Below are 20777 nucleotides of genomic sequence, written 5' to 3'. Positions count from 1 at the left end.
CCGGATTTCGGATTTTGGCATTTCACTATCCGAAATCCGGATTTCGAATGTTGACATTTCATTATCCAAAATCCGGATTCGGTTTTCAGTTAAAATCCGAAATCCAGATTTCGGATATCCGAAAATTTTTGACAGCACTACATTGAGCTCTAAAGGTGCTATATAATCCACCTGAGCGAAGCGAGTGAGAATCACGACCACGGTTATAATAAAGGCGTACTCCATATATATATAAATGAGTGATGTATGATACACGTACTCCCCCCTCTCCTAAAGAAATTCTAAACGGCGAATCCAATGTGGCGGAGAAACTTCCTTTAAGAATATTCAAATGCTCTTAAAACTAACTTTCTTTACATTTTTCGGGTTTCTAAGAAACAATTATGATGACAAAAGATTAAATTTCAAAATTGCGGATCCAATATGGCGGACTAAATTTCTTTACAATTTTCCAGTTGAGCTGATCTTTTTCTTTATAGTTTTGCGATTATTCATAACGGTTGTGGAGTCAAAAGTCCTAAACTGAAAATGGGGAATGGATCCAATATGGCGGACAAATTTCTTAAACAAATGGAAGATCTAATATGGCGTACAAAAATCAACAGACAACGCCGGGTGATTCAGCTAGTAGGAAACAAATAAATAAATAAATATTGTCACACAGAATTTCATGATTTGTGATCATGTTATTTTTAGCTGTGAAATAGATGAGTACTTTATGACGTCATAATAAAAGGATCTTATGTATTTCTTCGCTGAACATCTCATATGTAATTTACTATTCTGTGACATGGTATATTTATTTTCTATGATCTAGTCTCCTACGTTCTCGAAATCATATTGAGTTTTGCCGAATACTTATTTTGAAAAATGTAAAATGACGGGAAATTTAGATAGGCAGACTTCTAACACACAGTTCCTATCAATGCAATACGCGGTTCCCACTAGAGTTAAACACACGAATTTTGGTCAAGTTTGACAAAGTTCCCATAAAAGAGTAACACATGGTTCCTTCTAATGTTTAACACACGGTTACCGCTAAAGTATGTTTTGTGCTCGTATGTGTGTATTTCTTTTTTGACATTTTTGTCGTTTTTGTGTGTATATCGAGGTTCCCTATTGTGAGGGCCTTGTACCGGCAGTTCCCCACTTCGTCGGATTATACCCATTCTTTATTTTTAAAGATAGAGCAAATTGAAATATATATTTGTAATCAGCGTGATGAGACCAACACGAAAATAGGCGAATTTTTCTCCTAGGACAATTATTTCTATGGGCACCCACAACGTTGTGTTTTGAACGATGGCCCCACAAACCACAAAATACAAACAGGAGTGTGTGTGTGTGTGTATGTATGTATGTGTGTGTTGCAAATACGCGAAGTTTAAAATGAAAGCAAAAGTTTTTTCTTCTAGACATTATTTTCAATAATATATTAATTAGAATAGAATTTGCGCATTCTTGCCCCTCCTTCCTGTATTAAGCACACAAATGAACAAATTATCCATTTCTTCACAGTAAATTTTCAAAATTTTGCTAGAAACGTACAATCAACTTTGGAACTTAACCCGTGAATTCGGTTGATGGAACCAAAAGACGAATCTAATAGCAGACGAGTAGATCTGGTTGACGGATTGATATAGATGAAATAAGCATGAAAGAACCTGAGGGACATTGCGTGACAGAGAAGCAAATAATGAACTTACTGCGCATGTCTAGAAACATCACAATTTTTCCTTGTACGCTTCTACTTACTTCGTTCTTCCCGCCCAAAACCAACTTTGCGATAAATTATCAGTTTATACTAGTGGTTTGACTAGTTTGGTAGAAAGGAGGAATCATATGGAAATTCAGAGTTGTTCAATTCATTAGATCCAAGGAATTCGCTTTAGAGTAAAGTTAGTATCCTTGTTTGGAGAAATCGAATTCGAAGTCATGAAACTTGCCACAATCAAATAATTCGATCCCGAGATAGGAATCAACTTCAGAAAAAAGAAACAGAACTATAATACTCGCAATTACGTTATATTACTCCCATATTAAGGTCGAGCAGGCACGGAGCCAGGATTTCGTGAAAGGTGGGGAGGTCCGTGACATGAAATACTGTGGTCATCACACCAGGGGCTCAATCATTCTAAACAATTTTACTGGAACATATATTAGTTCGTTTAGCTAGGATTTCGTAACGGGGGGGGGGGGGTGACAAAATTCTGAAGCCCAGGAGCTCGATCAATCTAAACTACTTTACTATCAACATTTATTGGTTTGTGAGGATATGTTGGTAAGTATTTTAATAAACTATGAAGAAATCTTGAGTAAAAAAGAACGTATTAAAAACTATTTTACATCCTTCCTCTGTTTATTCAAATATAACAATTTTCCTTTCATAATGACCTCACTAATTATAAAAAGTACATATTCACTATTATAAAAAGTACATACTCAATAATGTCTTGTAAAATATTTTGCAATATCTGCGTTCCTTTTTCTGTTGAATCAAATGTTAACAGAACTTTCTCTCCACATATATTTTTATTTTTATTTTTCCGTCAACTACTGTCTGTTCAAATGACAGGTTAAAGAAGCAGTAGAAAATTGTTTTTGAAATAACATGTTTGATATTGCAAGGATGCGATGACGAAAAATTATGATAAAATATGTCCACGCTGTTACACAACGGCACTATGCTTTCGGAAGCTTGAAATGTCCCTGACTAGTAGCAGAAATTCTGAGAATTCCGCAACTTTTCTAGAAAATTCAAATTTCCTGACTCTTCCAGGATAAATCGCTCACTTCGCAACTATGTATTGCAAGTAATACAAATTTCCTCATAAGAAAGAGTAACCAAAAGCTTCCTGTAGTTTACTTTTACCGCTGTTCCTTCTTTTTCTCATTTCATTTTGTTTTATCCTTCCCTAATTTGTTCACTTCTAGTCTCGAAAGGGGTCCCCCCCATTGGCTACGTGCCTGGGACGAGTAAGGAAAAGACATCTAGTACCTTAGTTTGTAATGCGCTATCCACAAACAGAAAAAAGCAAATCATTGTAGATATATAAGCAGGAGATGGCTGTATGTTATGGATAGCTTCATACTTAAATTAAAAGTGTTACAACAATTATTTAAAGTAACTTCTAGTTAATGGAACAGTTGGAACTAAAATATTACTGACATAATTCCTAATATATGGTAGTTCGTTCTCCGTGTTTGTAATTCAGAAACTTTCCTGTCCTCTGTTGACAAATAATATAATAGGAAGAAGTGAAACATTCTACCGTATCCTCTGAAATGAGCAATGCTTAGTTGGTAGTAAACTTTGTTCTGAAAATAGTCACTGGCGCAATTCCCGGGGGTATGAGGGGGACATGTCCCCTCCAATCTTGGAACTGTCCAATTTGAAATGTGTTTTTTGGGGGAGAAATGTGATGATTTGTGCCTGATTGTCATAAAGGAAAGTGAGATGAAATTGATGTCTCCCGAGAATAAGACTCAAATCTGCCAGCCTCCCAAGACGTGTATTTATTTCAATAAGTGTGTGCCATAATAACGGCCGGGAAAGCTAAACACAACGTAAACTGTTTTAAGTGATTTTATTAATACAATTTAGCCATAATTATGACTGAGGACCTGTGTATAACGAGTTACGTTATAATATATATATATGGGAACGGTTTCACTCGTTCCCCGCAATGTTAAAGACAGTTTTGCGCCGCTGAAAATAGCCTGACCGATTTCTTGCCGGTTGGCAGAAAGTTGTTTTCTGCAATCCAGAAATATGATTTATTGATGGAAAGTTTCAAGTTTATAAAAATACATTTGAAAATATCCTACAAATTTTCATGAAAATTGGTGAAAACCTGTTTTCTGGTTAACAGGAAACGATTTAACTCACGAGCGTCGGGTTTTGAAAATCAAAAATACTGTAGAGGTGCTGTCCAGGCCGGTAGCCAGCCCAAAAATGTAAAGGAGTCCCTGTAGAAGTTAGGGAGGGGGGGCTATCCAACCATTTATATTTCATCACCATATTATAGTTCATTTGCAAGCCTACCGTGAAAAGTTTAGGGGGCGGCCCCCTAGACCCCAGTGGATACAGGCCTGGTGCTGTCAAGTTCACGACTGGAGTATCTCGAAGCATGATATACCACTCAAGTTTAGAAGGGGAGTCCGGGTCCGTTCTCTGGAAAAGTTTCAAAAGTTATCCTTCTGAAAGTATTTTTAAATGAAAATTGATATTTTTCGTATTTGTTTTTCTTTTTAAGGTCGTTCTTTTTTCTCACAGTGGAAAATATGTATTCTTGTAAAGTTTTTCAGATTCTAACATTCTAATCCTCGATCTAAGTTCTCGTCACGTCATTCTGAAAGCCAATCATTTGTATATGAGAAGTGTGAAAAACTTTAGCTGAAAATAAGAGGCATAAATGTTCGTTCAATTTGCCACTTAAAAAGTTCTCAGCACAAATTTCGTAATTTCACGTGTTTTTGTACCTGGAAAAGTCTGTCCAAACTTTATATTCCCAATCTGTGCTCTATGAAAATATCAGGTTCTACTATCATTTAAGAAGTGCGGTGGAATATTTTCTTTCTTTCTTTCTTTCTTTCTTTCTTTATTTCTTTATTTATTTATTTATTCGTTTCTTACTTTCTTTCTTTCTTCCTTTCTTTCTCTCTTTCTTTCTTCATTTTTCTTTATTTCATGTTTCTTCTTTGTTTTCCTCTTTTCTTATTTTTCTCCACTTTTAGTGTGGGTGCTGAGCACCACTACAAAATTTCTGGAGGTTAGATCTACTCGCGCACCAGAGCGCTCCAGGAGCTCTGATTTAGCTAGATCTTACTTAAGGGAATCTGAAAAAAAAAAAAAAACATTTCAGAGCTACCGTACCCAACAATTTTCACGAAATTGGGCCAATTGAAGAATGTCTCGGAACGTATGTCATTGAAATCTTAGAAGGCGGGTAAAATGACATATTTGAATCAACAATTTTAAAAAAGTAATTAGATATTGTATTCGCCCCGGGCGACAACTAGTTTATTTGCGTCACTGGGTTAAGAGAGAGAAAATGGTATTCTTCGAATGCAAAATTGACTCCAAAAGAAAGCTTTACTCGCTATCTTTTATTGTTGTTGCTAATGGAGCAACCGGAAGTTGTAGTGGATTCCTATCACTTCCGGTTTTCAGCAGAGGGAGAGAGTTAAGGACGGAGATGAAATGTCCTCTTGGGATGCTCAATCGATTTTTAGGATACCGATTCTCGCTATCTATATACTATCGTTTTTGCTGTATAGTGATTAGTGCTCTCAACGGGTCGGGTCGGGTTGAATACCGACCCGACCCGACCCGTGATCCTATCCGATTGACCTGATCTGACAACCCGACCCGAGCTGACCCGATTGACCCGACCCGACAACCCAACCCGAGCTGACTCGACTTACCCGACCCGAGTAGCCTGACCCGACAACCCGACTCGAGCTGACCCGACTGACCCAACCCGACAACCCGACCCGAGTTGACCCTACCCGTAACCCGACTCGAGCTGACCCTACCCGTAACCCGACTCGAGCTGACCCGATTGATCCGACCCGACAACCCGACCCGAGTAGCCTGACCCGACAATCCGACCCGAGTTCACCCGACCCGTTTGAGAGCTCTAATAGTGATCAACGCTGGAACAGGAAATGGTTCATTTATACAATTTAAGGTTTGAGTATCACCTCTATCGACGAACTCAATTTCTAACTTCTGATTCTCTACTTCCTGACCAAAATTGATAGAAATCCATCAAGCAGTTCTTGAGGGTTTTTTTTTTATCCCCCGGGAAGACGGACACTCGGACAGACAGGGGAAATATATAAGGAAGTTTTGCTATACCGAACTCCTTAAAAAATAATCCCCTGTAGCTCAATATTAGGATACTTTTAGAGAAAATTATCTCTTCTAGCTCAATATTAGGATACTTTTAGAAAAAAATCATTTCCTCCAGCTAAAATTGGGATAATTTTACAGAAAATTATCTCCTATAGCTCAGTATTAGATACCTTTAGAGAAAATTTTCTCTTCGAACTCATTATTAGGATAATTTTAGACAAATTATATCCTCTATCTCAATATTAAGGCACTTTAGAGAAAATTATCTCCTTTATCTCAATATTAAGGCACTTTAGAGAAAATTATCCCCCCTAGTTTAATATTAAATACTTTTAGAGAAAATTGTCTCCTATAGCTCAGTATTAGATACCTTTAGAGAAAATTTTCTCTTCGAACTCAATATTAGGATAATTTTAAAGAAAATTATATCCTCTATCTCAATATTAAGGCACTTTAGAGAAAATTACCTCCTTTATCTCAATATTAAGGCACTTTAGAGAAAATTATCCCCCTCTAGTTAATTATTAAATACTTTTAGAGAAAATTGTCTCCTGTAGCTCAATATTAGGATACTTTTAGACAAAATTATCTCCTCTAGTTCAATAGTTTTAGAGAAAATTATCTTCTCTAGCTCAATATTAGGATATGTTTAGATTAAATTATCTCATCTAACTCAATATTAGGATACTCTTAAGAGAAAATAATTTTTGGAATGTTATCATTAACATGGTCCTACGTACACAAATACAGGAAGAGACGGTCGTATAACTGTACATTGAAAATAGAAGAGAAAAGAAAATAATACAATAACGCAGGGAAAAGAAAAAATAGGAGCCATTGTTCTTAATATATTCGCCTTTGTATTTAAGATTTATTAAAATCAGAGTGATTTCTCCGCAGAAAATAAGAAACTGTAGATATTTGTATTTTTCTTCCTTCGATCCCAATTCTTTGATATCCAAAAATTCTTGAAATATACTTAACCTTGCTAAAGAACCTATTTCATATGCTTTTATAATATAACTTTGTTTCTTTCACAATATTTAACAAGTTAGTAATAAGCTGACAAAATCAAGTCAAAAGTCACATATTTTTTTCTTTCCTGCAAGGTAAGCTCCCACCTAAAACTTAAAAAAAAGAAAAAAGGAAATACAGCTGGTTGATTGGTTAGTCTGAAATTAAAAGCCCCTTTTTAACACCGAAACTGTATGAGACATGAATCTACAACTTAATGGTGTTACAGGGGCCGCGGTGGTTTAGTGTCCCGGGTTCTGGTGCTTGGTGTCCCGGGTTCGATCCCAGCCCCTGTCAAGTGAACTTTGTGGTGGACAAACACCGTGTGCGTGGGTTTTCTCGGGTTCTCCCGTTTCCTTCTACTTTCTTCATTTCACCATTCATTCATTACTCATCATCACAGTCTCCTTTAGAATAACCAGCATAATCGTGGGACGTAAGACTCAAAGATTTCATTTCATTTAACTGGTGTTACGTAACTGCGCCATTTGGCTTTTATAGCCCATTGATGTAGATGAATTGTTTTTGTATTTTGTTTGAAATGAAAAGGAACTTTTAGCTATTTCTTCTTTAAATCTATTTAAATGTTTCTTATTTCGTTAAAAATAAAATTTTGTTTTTAAAATGGTAATATTTAATAATCGAATTTCACTTAAATGATACTAAAATTGTATATAAAGCAAATTCATTTCGAATAACCAAATAATAGATATTTAACTACGAGGGATGACAAAGGAAACGTTACAAAGCATAAAAGTTCTAAGTTATTCACTGTAACTTAACGAAAAATTTATTTGTAGATTAATAACATGTCTGTTTTAGTGTAGGTTTGAAGATTTCGGATTCTGATCATGTATAACCGAGAAGCGGACATTAAAAGTGATGACTCGTCTGGAAAATTGGTCAGGAGTACAAATGAGGTTAGGTTGCAGTTGCTGTGGATCAAAAACACTACACCTACCGCCATTCATAGGGAGATTGTAGAGGTGTATGGGGGGGGGGGATAAATTTCAAAATAACATGTAGGGAAGTGGTGTCGGGCTTTTAAAGGTACTTTGTCACTTTTCATTAATCTTGCAGGTGTCATAAAAAATCTTGAAACCCTATAATATTTCTTCATGTTAACATAGTCTTGAAAGGGACATACAACATTTTTTTTAATCTTGCAAGGAGTCAAACCATGTGCAACTTTCTCTGTCGTCTTGCTTGCTACCTGCTATTGCCCTGACATTGTCCATGACAACCCTGCACATAGCAGTAGATCCAGTACTTCTACCACTGACGTTACGCTTGGAACGACTAGAATACCCCTTCTACAGCCCTGACCTAGCCCCCAGTGACTTTCACTTTTTCTCTGTTCTAAAGCAAAGAAAAAATGGCTGACCAGCATTATCTGGCATGTGGTTATGTTAAAACTGCTGCCTCACGGTGGGTACGAGAACTTGACGCGGATTCCTATACAAACGGTATAGAAAACTTTATCTGCCGTTGTTATAAGCGGCTGAACAAAAACTGTGATTACATCAAGGACTATTGTGGAGTGCTCTCTATCGCCAGGTGTTTTGACCTTCCAGGTATGTCTTACACATATGCCATAATAAACTTTTTCGGTTATCCCTCGTATATTTGAAGAAGATTAAAATTTCAGTTCATTTAATGGAAAACAGAAAAGTCATTCCTCACACAAACCAAATCACTAGAAATGAAGATAGCATAGATACTCAATGAAGTTAAAATTGGATTACAGCCACATCAGTTCTCGGTAGGAATCGAACCTGGGTCTCCTGTAGCAAAGACATGTATACTAACCATTAGGGTGGTCCTTAATTACATGGCGAATTTTTTTTTTCCGAATTTCTTTGCTCCCAACCCCTAAATTGGTTCCATGTTGGACCCAATTTATCCATGAAAAAAATGGGCTCAATCGAAGAGTATTTAACCGATCCCCAAGCGACCTAAAGTTTGAATGCATATCCAATATGTTAATATATAGGAAAAGTCTGGAATAAACCCTTCTTACTTTAAAGCGGCTGAAGGGAAAGGGACCAAATTTTGGATACAGGGATTAAAAGTAATCCACATCTGACCTTGAGAAATAGCATGATGGCGGCCATTTTAAAGTCCGCAATTTTGTATTCGGACCCAATGAAAATGATGTTTTGTGACATCGTTTTTGGGTAACCTTTCGTTATAAAAACGTATCTTCCTATATTTTCAACTTATCTCTGGTCATTATTCTTTTTAGCTTTGAAATAATAGTTATTATCTTTCAATATTGTTTTTTTCTTTATAGGTTACTGGAATATTAATAAACTATTGCATACATGTAACAAGGAAATAATTATATATGTTGTTATATAATTACATCCCGTCGAAATACACACCAGCCTATATTGAAATTATTTATATGAAATGAAATTACATAAATAATATAATGAATGTTTAAAATGATTATAAAAGAAAGCTGAAGGCTGTGGATAACTAGCCAAATTCTACTGCATCATTAAGCCAATTTTTGTAGCATCTGGATACTTTTTTCTGTGTTCACTGACTATCTGCAATATGTATTGTTTCTCTTTTTCGTCCTTTGTTAAAATGTTCCCGTATTCTTGTATCAGTTTCACACCTCTCTCTGCAACATCATTCACCACCACAATGTTTTTCAATATATTCAACCCACGTTGAAAGTTCACATCTTCTTTCCAAGTAGATGGGCAAGAGCATTTCTTTCTGTACTTTATTGTTTAATTCAAATAAGGGAAACTATTCAACAATCTTATAAATCTGCAGCCCGTACAGAGAGATAAACTCACAGAACATTAAGTTTTATTACTTCGGAGCTATTATTTTCCATAGTTGATAATTATTACATGTTCAGAGATAAGTGGAAAATAAAGGCAGACGTCTGTTTGTCGTCAAAAGCTACCTCAAAATGATATATCATACGAGGTCATTTCTATTTAAAATTTTGTGCCCGAATCCAAGATGGTGGACGTAAAGATATGCCTCATCTCGGTGACTACTCAGTATCAGGTATGGATCTACTTCTACAACCTCTATCCAAGATATGATTCCTTTCCCTCAGCCATTTTTAAGTTACAAGAGTTTATTACAAACTTTTGCCATATACTATACATTGTAAATGCATTTAAATGTTTAGGTCGCTTGGGGGTCGGTTAAATATTCTTCGATTGAGCCCATTTTTTTCACAGATTAATTTGGTCCGACATGGAACCAATTTAGGGGTTGGAAGCAAAGAAATTCGGAAATCGAAAATTAAGGACCACCCTACTAACCATATAACCACAATAGAGGTAAGAAACCGACATATACTTGTAAGTTTAAACTAGGAAATTAGGAAGAACATTTTGTATACGTACACCAGCTTCAAGCCATATTCCTCTCCTTATATAAATCTTATGTACTCCAAATTCCACTGGACTATATTATTATTATTATTATTATTATTATTATTATTATTATTATTATTATTATTATTATTATTATTATTATTATTATTATTATTATTATTATTATTGAGTAAGACTCATAACCATCCAAAAGCAGTTTTCTCCAATAAGCGGATAAGTTGGCGGATAAGTAGGATAAGTTTTATTTAAAAAAAAGTGAATTTATTCTCATGAACTGTTCTAAACTCACAAGGAAAGGACATGAACCTGTCATCCGGACATCCTAATCAAACCTAGTCCATTTGATAAACATAACAGATATGACCATGCACAAAAATTAGGTGCCATGGAAAACCGAGTAAACCGCTGGGACCCATTAACCAGTGTTGGATAAGTTACTTCTAAAAATGTAACGCATTACAAGTTACTTTACTTTCCCTTAAAATGAAACGCGTTACTAACGCGTTACTTTTAGGTCCGAAACTTTGAATACCTGAAAAATATTCTTATTACTTCAATTATTCGTATACTGCTACTACTACCATTATTATTATTATTATTATTATTATTATTATTATTATTATTATTATTATTATTATTATTATTATTATTATTATTATTATTATTATTATTATTCGGTTACTCCGGTTCCGCCTGATCAGTATGACGATCCTATTGAAATTATTGTCAAATTATCTTTTCTAATACAGGTGATACCAAGTGATAGTTTTTTGTTGTATCAGAAGGGTGACTATCTTTCTTTATATAGAGAAGTCCAAAGGCTTGCCTTGGCCAATATTTTGTTGAATCAAGATACTGATACTGTTGCTGAAAATATTAACGATGTTATATTGAAAGTAATTAGGAATAATGTACCATTATCAACTAAATCAATTTCTAAATATCCGAGATGGTATTCTCACAATTTAATTTATTTGCTTAGTAAAATGAATAATGCTCATAAGAAATATAAAAGAATACAACTCCTCAGGATTATAATGTATTTTCCAAATATCGTTCTAATTTTAAGAAGCAACTTCTTACTGATAAAACCAAATATTATAGTAAAATTGAGAATAGCTTTAAAAAATAATCCTAAAAGATTTTGCAAATACACGATAAACAAAATGCTAAATGCTAAAGAGGGTAATAAGACAGTATTAGTTAACGAGGAATTGGTTTCTAATCCTCGACTGTTATCTGAGGCTATGGCCAAGCAATTTGAAGCTGTTTACGGAATAGATATGAGGAAAAATCTTATATACCAATACACACTTTCCCCTCATACTTATTCTGTCTATCAATGCAAAACTTGGTACACACATTTCTTATCCCCTGTAGTATTTTTCGAGGTACATTTGGATTGTATGTTTTTTACCCCGGGGCCGTTCAAGAGAGGTCCAAAGTTGATGGCAGAGATTTCTGGAGGGAATTTCACCGACATTCTACCAATTTCCCTGTTGAAGTGTGTTATGGGCCCCACTATATAGCACCTCTGGAAAGCTTGTTTCATGCGAAGAGAATGAACTATAAACCATGACTTTCAATGAACAGGGTGAATGCAATAGCTATTTTACTGCGAGTCTACGATTTTCTTTATATTAACAGGGTTGATGGGCACCAGAGGCTTACTCCGTTGTCCATGGCACCTTATTTTTTGTGCATGAACATATCTTTATTATGTTTATCGAATGGACTAGGTTTGATTCGGATGTCCGGATGACACGTTCATGTCCGTTCCTTGTCAGTACATTATTTTAGATCTATCAGAGAAACGATTTGTAGTTCAATATAACTCTTAGACTTTTTTTTTTTTTTTTTTTTTTAGCATCCTGGCTATTTCAAGTAAATCTACACTACGAAACCATGAGAAACATATACGGATATTACGGGTAAGATGAGACCCAAAAGTGGGTATCACCAGTGTTTCTTTTAAAGAAACATTTACTGGGGGGTGGGGATACTCTACGTATCAACAAAGCCAACAGCTATTTATCTTACGTTTCTCTGAAATACGCGCAACAAGATGTTCAATTGTCATTTGTCTGTTCATGGTTGGCAGTTAGACACAAGATACCACCTAATCTCTATATATGAAAAAAAAAAAAAAAAGCTTCAGCACAAGCTTTATAACACTAGTAAAGTAGTAGTATGAAAATGTTTATTTATTGTACACAGAGAAAAATAAACGTATACAGTATACGGAAAAATGTAGGTTACATGCGCAAAAATCGTTTAGTTTTTGGACTAGATATACGACAATATTTTATATCCTGCAGCAGACATGTAACTGAAAACGTATGTTTTATAATACTTTCCGCATAAGTGTTCCATCTAAATGTACTTTCAGTATGAAAAAAGGAACTATATATGGACACCAGTGATGACATTAAATTGGAATCGAAAAGATCCTGAACATTTTTTACCCTCCAGGAGTGCTTCCAAAAGTGGAAACAACGCTGGGATCGTTGCATACATGCCGGAGGGGACTACTTTGAAGGCGATAGAGGGTATTAGAACGCAGTGGCGTATTTACGATTTTGTTTCGGGGGGGGGGGCTTTGCTAACTTTCGGGGGGAGCTTTGCTTGAAAATGTGAAAATTCTGCAAGATATTTAATATACTTTACTATAGTAAGATTTCGGGGGGGCTTAAGCCCGGAAGCCCCCTAAATACGCCACTGATAGAATGTAAGTAAAGTTTTTTTGATTTTTACGATGATATTCTCGGATAATTGGGGTAGCACCTCGTACACTATGTCTCCAAGTGCATTCATAGTAGCAGATTGCTATTATCGAAAAGAGAAAATACTGAAATATATCAAATAAATTATTCATGTTGGATGAATATGGAATTGTCACCTTTATTAGTGGTCCCCAAATTTATTTTCGCCCGAGTTCCTTGTATCGACAAAACGGTACTGTATATATCACTCAATAGATCTCACAAGTTAAACAAAAGGAAACACTTTAAGTTCTGGACAAAAACAAATTTTTTATTTGTTTGTTTCCCTGTTTGTTTTCTGTTAATGTAAAAAATTACGCTACATGAGATCCTTGCCACCTATGAACATAAAACTGAAACAAAAATAACTTTCATCAAGGTTTTTATTATAGCACAAGCAAGAGGAGAGTGCAGATTGTCATTAATCTGACATAACGTAATATTATCACTCACACTCTTCAACTTTAATTTTTGTTAATTTGTGTGTAATAGCAATCAAAATATGCCAAGGGTTGCAAGTGTTATAATAATCATTCATATGCCCGAGGAACATCTCCAGGAAATATAGTATTCCTTTCTCCTTCCAACTTTGTGATTTTTGTACTTTCGAAGGAAAATTTTTCGATGTCTTCTTCGAGACTTTACTATGATTTTTAAAATCTACTAGCTACGCTCTTTACACAGCGCATTATTCACATATGAACATGAATCTCCTTGTCACTCCTCACAACATCTGTACATATCCCTTTACAGACACAAGTGAAGGACGTCTTGATAAAAATCGGTAAGGGGTACCATAAAGGGAAATTTTTTCGACTATTTTTTGTTCAATATCTCGCACCGTTTGCAAGATTGAGCCTATTTCCAATTGGAGTTTCTAATTAATGTGTGATGAGTGTTTACTTTCTTCTTGCATGCAGTACGTAATAAGCAAACACATTACACATATGATTATTTATAATGTCAATGATATATGGTGTTCATCGGGCAAAACACTCCAAACAATAAAGATTCAGTTTAGACTGGAGCAATGGTTCTCCTTCGTTTTTCATTATCATTTGGCTAGAAAATAAACGCCGGAGAGATATACTAACTCCGTATGCAAATGTGTAGTGTTGGAATGTATTACTCATAGGATATGATGCTTTACTTTTTAAAATTTCAACACTTCTAGTGTACCCCTGAAAACGTAATAAAGAAATAAGGGCCATTTAAAAAAAAAGATAGTCAATTAAAGCTGAACTAAATACACAAAATTTGCAATCGATCAGTGAAAACGGCATTTTTCTAAACCTTGTGGTTTCAGAGATATCATCATCAAAAGAGTTGGCTACAAACGTATGAACGTCCACCAACATATAAACTTTTCTTGACCACAAACATATGAACCTAGCATTTTAAAATATAGATTGTATTTCTGTACATAGCGAGTTCAGATCGCAAGGGAACCAAATCTAATTACTAGGAACCGGATTTTAAGGTGCAAAAATGTGGTAGGAAAAAGGGAATAAAAGGGGCTGAAAAGTCATTCAAAAAGGTGCAAAAAAACGGTGTTAATGGGATATCTTTATTAAGTGTTATAGTGTACAGTTACATGAACATTCTTTATTCATTACATCACAAATATTTTTAAAATCTTGGCTTTAAACATTGGACATAAATTGCAAAATTGTTTTATTTAATCCCAAATTTGTACAAAAGTCAACATTCTTCTAATAAAATTGTGGTTAAAACCAACTGTTTTTTTTTTTTTAAATAAGTTTGATTTAGCAATATTGTGGCTTGAGAAACCGTTACATATTACTGGGTTTTCAGAAACTGGTCATACTTGATTATGCACAACATTTCTATCATTTTTTTTATGTTTTCGAATAGTTTCTGTCGCTTGGAGCTCAGGAGAGGCTTGTATGTGGAGAAACTTCTTTCGACATCAACGGAAACTAGTGGTTCATATCTTGTAAGCACATGAACAGGAAGTTCAGTTGATATTGCAAAGATTTCTACGTCCGGTTTCAGTTTAAATTTATCCCTAGCAAATAAGTCAAGACTGCATCTAAATGTATGGAATGTTATGTGTAAACTAGATCGAAAATAAAACATACTGTTCTGTCCAAAGTTTAAAAGAGAGATAAAAGAGACAATAAAGGTGCTGAAGGTTAAAAGATGTACCGGTACAAAAAAGGGAAATTTTATTAATCTAGCAAAAAAGGTGCAACATTCACGCAAAAGGTGCAACGAAGTAGATTCATTTCAGTTCGTTTTATGCCCGGAAATACATATTTTGAACTTTGGTTGTTATAACAACTACATTTTTAGAAAAGGTGCTGCACCATAAAATCCGCTCTCTACTAATTACCAACGTTGTGAGAAAAAGAGGCATAAAGCTTGTGTGTCACTCTTATTAAATAAATCGAAAATTCGATACCTTTCCCCTTAACGTTATAACAGTTATTTACAATATCTTGATACGAACCTTTTATGTTGTGAAAGGAGTATTAGATAGAGATCTTAAAGATGAATTATGCCCAAAATGACCCCCCCCCCCAAAAAAAGTGGATTTGATTCCTTTGTACACTGAACGCGCCATACGACTTTTATCTTCTATTCATAATATCCCCCTTCTTTTCATAACAATTGTCTTATTTATTATGGTGATTAGTTATTGTCCTTAGCTTGACCAACAATCAACCTGTTAGCAAAGCCATATGTGACATTGACAAAAAAAAAAAAAAAAAAAAAAAAAAAGGAAACATATTTCTTAAGAGAATAACAATGGATGTATGCGACATACTATCATCAATTTAAGGGGACACATACTTTCATATATATACTATTGTGTTACTTATAAACCATAATGGAGTACAATTGAAGGCCTTACATTGTACCCGGAAAGATAATATACTTTTTACACAATAGGCAGAAATTACACCCTAAAATTTTACTTCTTTGAGCCTTGCAATGTAAACGAGAAGATAAGCTTTAATTCTCTTTCTGGTGTAATTTTTATTTTTTATTTTTTCAAACCGAGATAATGCTTATTTTATGCATAATACCACAAACATTGAAACAGAAGAATCAACCATTTGGTAATGAAGAAAGCGATATATATTGCCGTAAGGAATGGTTGAAGTAAGTATTCCTTACGTATGGTGGTATTTACATGAATAAACAAAAGATATACTAAAACATGCAATGCATAAAATAACTTTGAGATGAAAATAAAACATATCTTCTTAAACATTACTGGAAGCACTTTTTTTGTGTGTGTGTCAGGCTTTTTATTTAGATCCTAAGGTGCAGAAGGTGGTGTTTCAACAGTACGTATGAAAGATAAATGTTAGTATGTATTATTGTTGGAGATGATTGGCGAAATATGACAATAAGGGAAACTTTTTGTTGACCAATTGAAACGAAGGACGTAAATCGCCTTTGTCTTTTTTTTCTGTCTTTCTTCCTCTTACAAAGTTCTAGGAAAGGTTCCCGCTGCCGTCTTCAAGATACACCATTTAGAAGAGATCTTAACGTATGTGAATATGTATGTATAAAAAAAAAAAAAAAAAGTCGTGATGTCGTGTCTTGTTTAGCTTTTATCCTGAAGGACATTTGATAATTTTTTGATGGTTCCCCTGTTTGTCTCGTGTCTTTTCTTTCCCCTCCCTTCCTGTGTCGATAACTGCGTCTCTTCTATCCTTGGTGTCCTCCACAGATGCACGCAAGTTTCAAGAATATAGACACCATATTCCTTCTTTTTCTTTACATACATCCTACTACACGCCCCGGCAAAATTTAATAAAAGTCGTGATACGTAGTGGCCATTCTTTTTGTCGTTCGCATATAAAAGATAAAAAAAATGGGCTTTTGGTTCTACTGACTGCTATCCGTCCATTTTGTAGGCTTATCCCTTAATTTTTTCCGTCAGTGAATGACATGTTTGCATTCTTAGGCCTCTATGATTTTTTTCTCTTCTGTTAAGAACTCCACCTACCAATTCAAAGAAGGAAAAAAATGGCTGTCATCTACAATGTAGCATACAAAAGAAAATAAGTATTTGCACTATTTTATATACATAGTATTAGGATACTTTCTGAACTCCAAAGCGCTTGTGTTGTTATGTTAGCTCTCACAATCCTGTCAAGGATAAATAGATGAACCAACTAGAAATCCCTGGTTTATCTACATTTATAATCCAGCGGGATTATATCAATGACTTGGGCTTCGGACTTTTATATTTTAAAGCAATCAAAGTGTATTAAAATTTTTGAAATTGTATCTTGATCGATTAATAAGAGAATTTTGTCAAGGTTCTAAAATTATTAGCTAAATACAGGCGCGCATCCAGAATTTTTTTGTTGGGAAGGGATCGAAGCTTGGGGACTGTCAAATACTACAAGCCATTACGTCTATTGAACGGATATTATTCTACACTCGAAAAGACGATAAGTAACTGTAAAATACTTCTGTAATATATTTTCAGAAAAGAATGATAGAACTAGATTGTTTTTATAAGAGTACAGATAAAGTGTAAGATCAAAGTTTAATGCCACATCAATCAATTTCTTGTTAAGCAAGTATAGTTTTATAGAGAAAGTATACAAATGTATGATGAGTTAGGATCTTTTAGCTGGGGTCCAGATTCAGAGAACCCCTTATTTCCGTGGGTTTGCTCGTAAGTTCCGTGGAATTACCTCCTCGCGTAGGAATTATCATGTTCATATGATATAAATCCTTGAAAGATCTGTATACATTATTCTTGTGGTTCTAAAATACTTGCTGATTCAAGTTCGATTTTATTGCAGTTATGAAAATGTTTATCACCGTTTTCCCCTTAGAGATCACATTTCGTAAAATTGCATATTATCGCCTGTCTAGGGTACATGGGGAATATACAAAAGTTCAGAAGCATGCCAAGCGAACGTTCAGCAATTAACAGAATTACTTAACGATCTTTATGATATTACGAATTCATTACCTTGTAATATTATGACAATAACTTCATGTAAAGCAGTGGCGGTTCTATCCTGGGAAGAGCCTAGGCCACCCCTGTTTGTTGAATTACAAAAATTATTGAAGCTGTTATTTATACGTTTTAGAAAATTTATAGTAAGCGTTGCCGTTTATTCTTTATTGGAAAATTTTTTGAAACATTAGATATAGTTTCGGTTGCAGTTTTTCTGTTATGCAATGTGTAAAACAATACTTGAAGTCCACAATGTCAACGTCCAACCTAGCTATAATATACATCAGAAGAGAGTTAAGTTAGAAACTTCTGCAGGACTCATGAAAAATTGTAAACTTATGATGTAATAGTCTGAAGTCTGTCTGTTATCCCCCTCCAGTTTTTACCTTCTAGATCCGCCACTGATATAAGCTGATAGTAAAGTCAACGAAGACAAACTTTCACTTGATCTGGAATTAACTCCAACATAAATGACTTTAATGTCAAATGATACACTTCAGTGTAAAGAATTACATATCCGAAATTCTCCACCCAAAACCAATTCTTATAGATTCTTCAATTCTTATGCCAATCAAATGACTTTGTATAAGAGCACTCTCCATGCTTTTGTTTTAGTCACATATAAATAGAATTTTTTTTGTTTTAAACAAATAATTTTCTTGAAAGAATTATTTTTATTAATTTTTAGTGTGATATGTTTTATTTTATTTGGTATTTTTTTAAAAAAAAGAAAGCATATTTTTTTTAAAAATGTTATTTCAAAAGAAAGTATATTTTTTAAGAAAATATGCTAAAACAAACCATTTTTAAAAAGGCATTATTTTAAAAGAAACCATATTTTTTTTTAAATCAAAAGAAAGCATATTTTAAAAATATTATTTTAAAAGAAAGCATATTGTTTTTTAAAAAATTAAAAGAAAGCATATTTTTTTAAAAAAATATTTCAAAACAAAGCATATTCTTTTTAAAATATTATTTTAAAAGAAAGTATTTTTTAAAAAAATATAATTTTAAAAGAAAGCATATTTAAAAAACATTTTTAAAAAAGCATATTTTAAAAATATTATTTTAAAAGAAAGCATATTGCTTTTTAAAAAAAAAATATTTTAAAAGAAAGCATAGTTTTAAGAAAAAATATTTTAAAACAAAGCATAAGCTTTTAAAAATATTATTTTAAAACAAAGCATACTTTTTTTAAAAAAATATTATTTTATTATTAACTTTAGTACGATTTGTTTTAATTTGTTTGTTAATATTTTTTTAAAAAATAAAGCGTTTCCAAAATTAATTTTATTTTATCTTTTAAAAATGTATAATGAAAAATCGTGAAAATTTGAAATTTTGTTAGAACATCTTGTGAATGTTGTACTACTCAAGAGTAAAATTGGTTGGATATGACAAAGGCTAATGATGATTTTTAAAATCAAACACGAGAAATAACTAAAAAAAAATGCACAGGAACATAAGTCTAGGGACAATACAATATTTCGTTGTTAACGAAATATTGTATTGTCGCTCGACTTAAATTGATGTGCAAAATTTCTTCATTGTATGACGTCAGAGAATGGCTTAACTTAAGATTCCAAGATTTGAGGACATAATTGAACCATTGTAACTGAAAGAACAACAAGTACAGCAAAAATATCCTTTAGTCTTTCTTAATAACATAAGGAATACATTATGTACACTCATATCCCAAATTATTGTCGCATATCTACAACTATCATCTTGTAAGAATATAATTTAATAATGATTTTGCAGGGTACTTTTAATACTGATACTATGTGTATAATCGGGAAATGTATATTTATGGTAAATTTCACAGGAAAAGAATTACAAATACGAAAATTAGAATGAGCAAAATAAAATTTTGCTAAATGAACAAGAAAGTTTTATTTTCGTTTTATTGTTCTTACTTACTGCTCTTTTGACATGAAATTTGCCACATGCATGTCTTTGCCGATTATACACATACTGACATTATAAGAAATACCGGGCGAATTAGTTATCAAATTATATTCCTAGAACAAGATATTTATAGACATGTAACAATAATTTTGGGCATGAGTGTAGATATACAAGTAGGCTATTCTTGGATAAAAATTGGTGTAGGCTTGTCTGGTGGATTTCTTGCTGTCTTTTCTTATTATAGAAATCGATAGCAACGGATGGAATTTTCAAATTCCTGACAAAATTTGAGGGAGTGAGCGCAACAGTGGTGTACCCCACATTTTGAAAAATGGAGAAAAATCAAGTTAAAGTTACACATGTGCTTTTTATATAATATACCAAAAGCAACCACAAGTAGTTGAATGTGTCATACGTTGTACATATATCACCCCCTCATTTGTAATTTCATTTCTATTGCTGCTTGTCGATAAAAATGGAGCTCTACAATAGCGCTACCTGGAGACTGGAGTCTAGAACTAAATGTAATCCTGGTTGCATATATAATAGGCTACATCTAGTAGATGAGAAAATTCGAATTTGGAGCGCAATAATTTAAATTTTGGTATTAAATTACAATTTTGATATTAAAATATAGTATTTTTGAACTAACGTACTTACTGTTAACATTAGTAAAGTCTGTTTAAGGTGAGTTTAATTGAGAGCTATTGACCAATAGATAATACTCTTTGTTTCCAATGTATTTTGTATGGAGCGCTACACTATTCACAATAATTCAATCAAATCCAAGAGATCGATATTCAAACTTTGTCCAAAAACAAATTGGATCATTAATCAGGGCGTAATCCATCCATTAAAAAAAAGTTTTATTGTTGAGAGAGTACTACTAATGGACCCATATTCTT

The sequence above is a fragment of the Thermobia domestica genome, unplaced genomic scaffold, assembly GCF_964235325.1.
Source record: "Thermobia domestica unplaced genomic scaffold, izTheDome1.hap1.1 HAP1_SCAFFOLD_197, whole genome shotgun sequence".
Classification (NCBI taxonomy): domain Eukaryota; kingdom Metazoa; phylum Arthropoda; class Insecta; order Zygentoma; family Lepismatidae; genus Thermobia; species Thermobia domestica.
Note: the sequence above shows the minus strand (reverse complement) of the source record.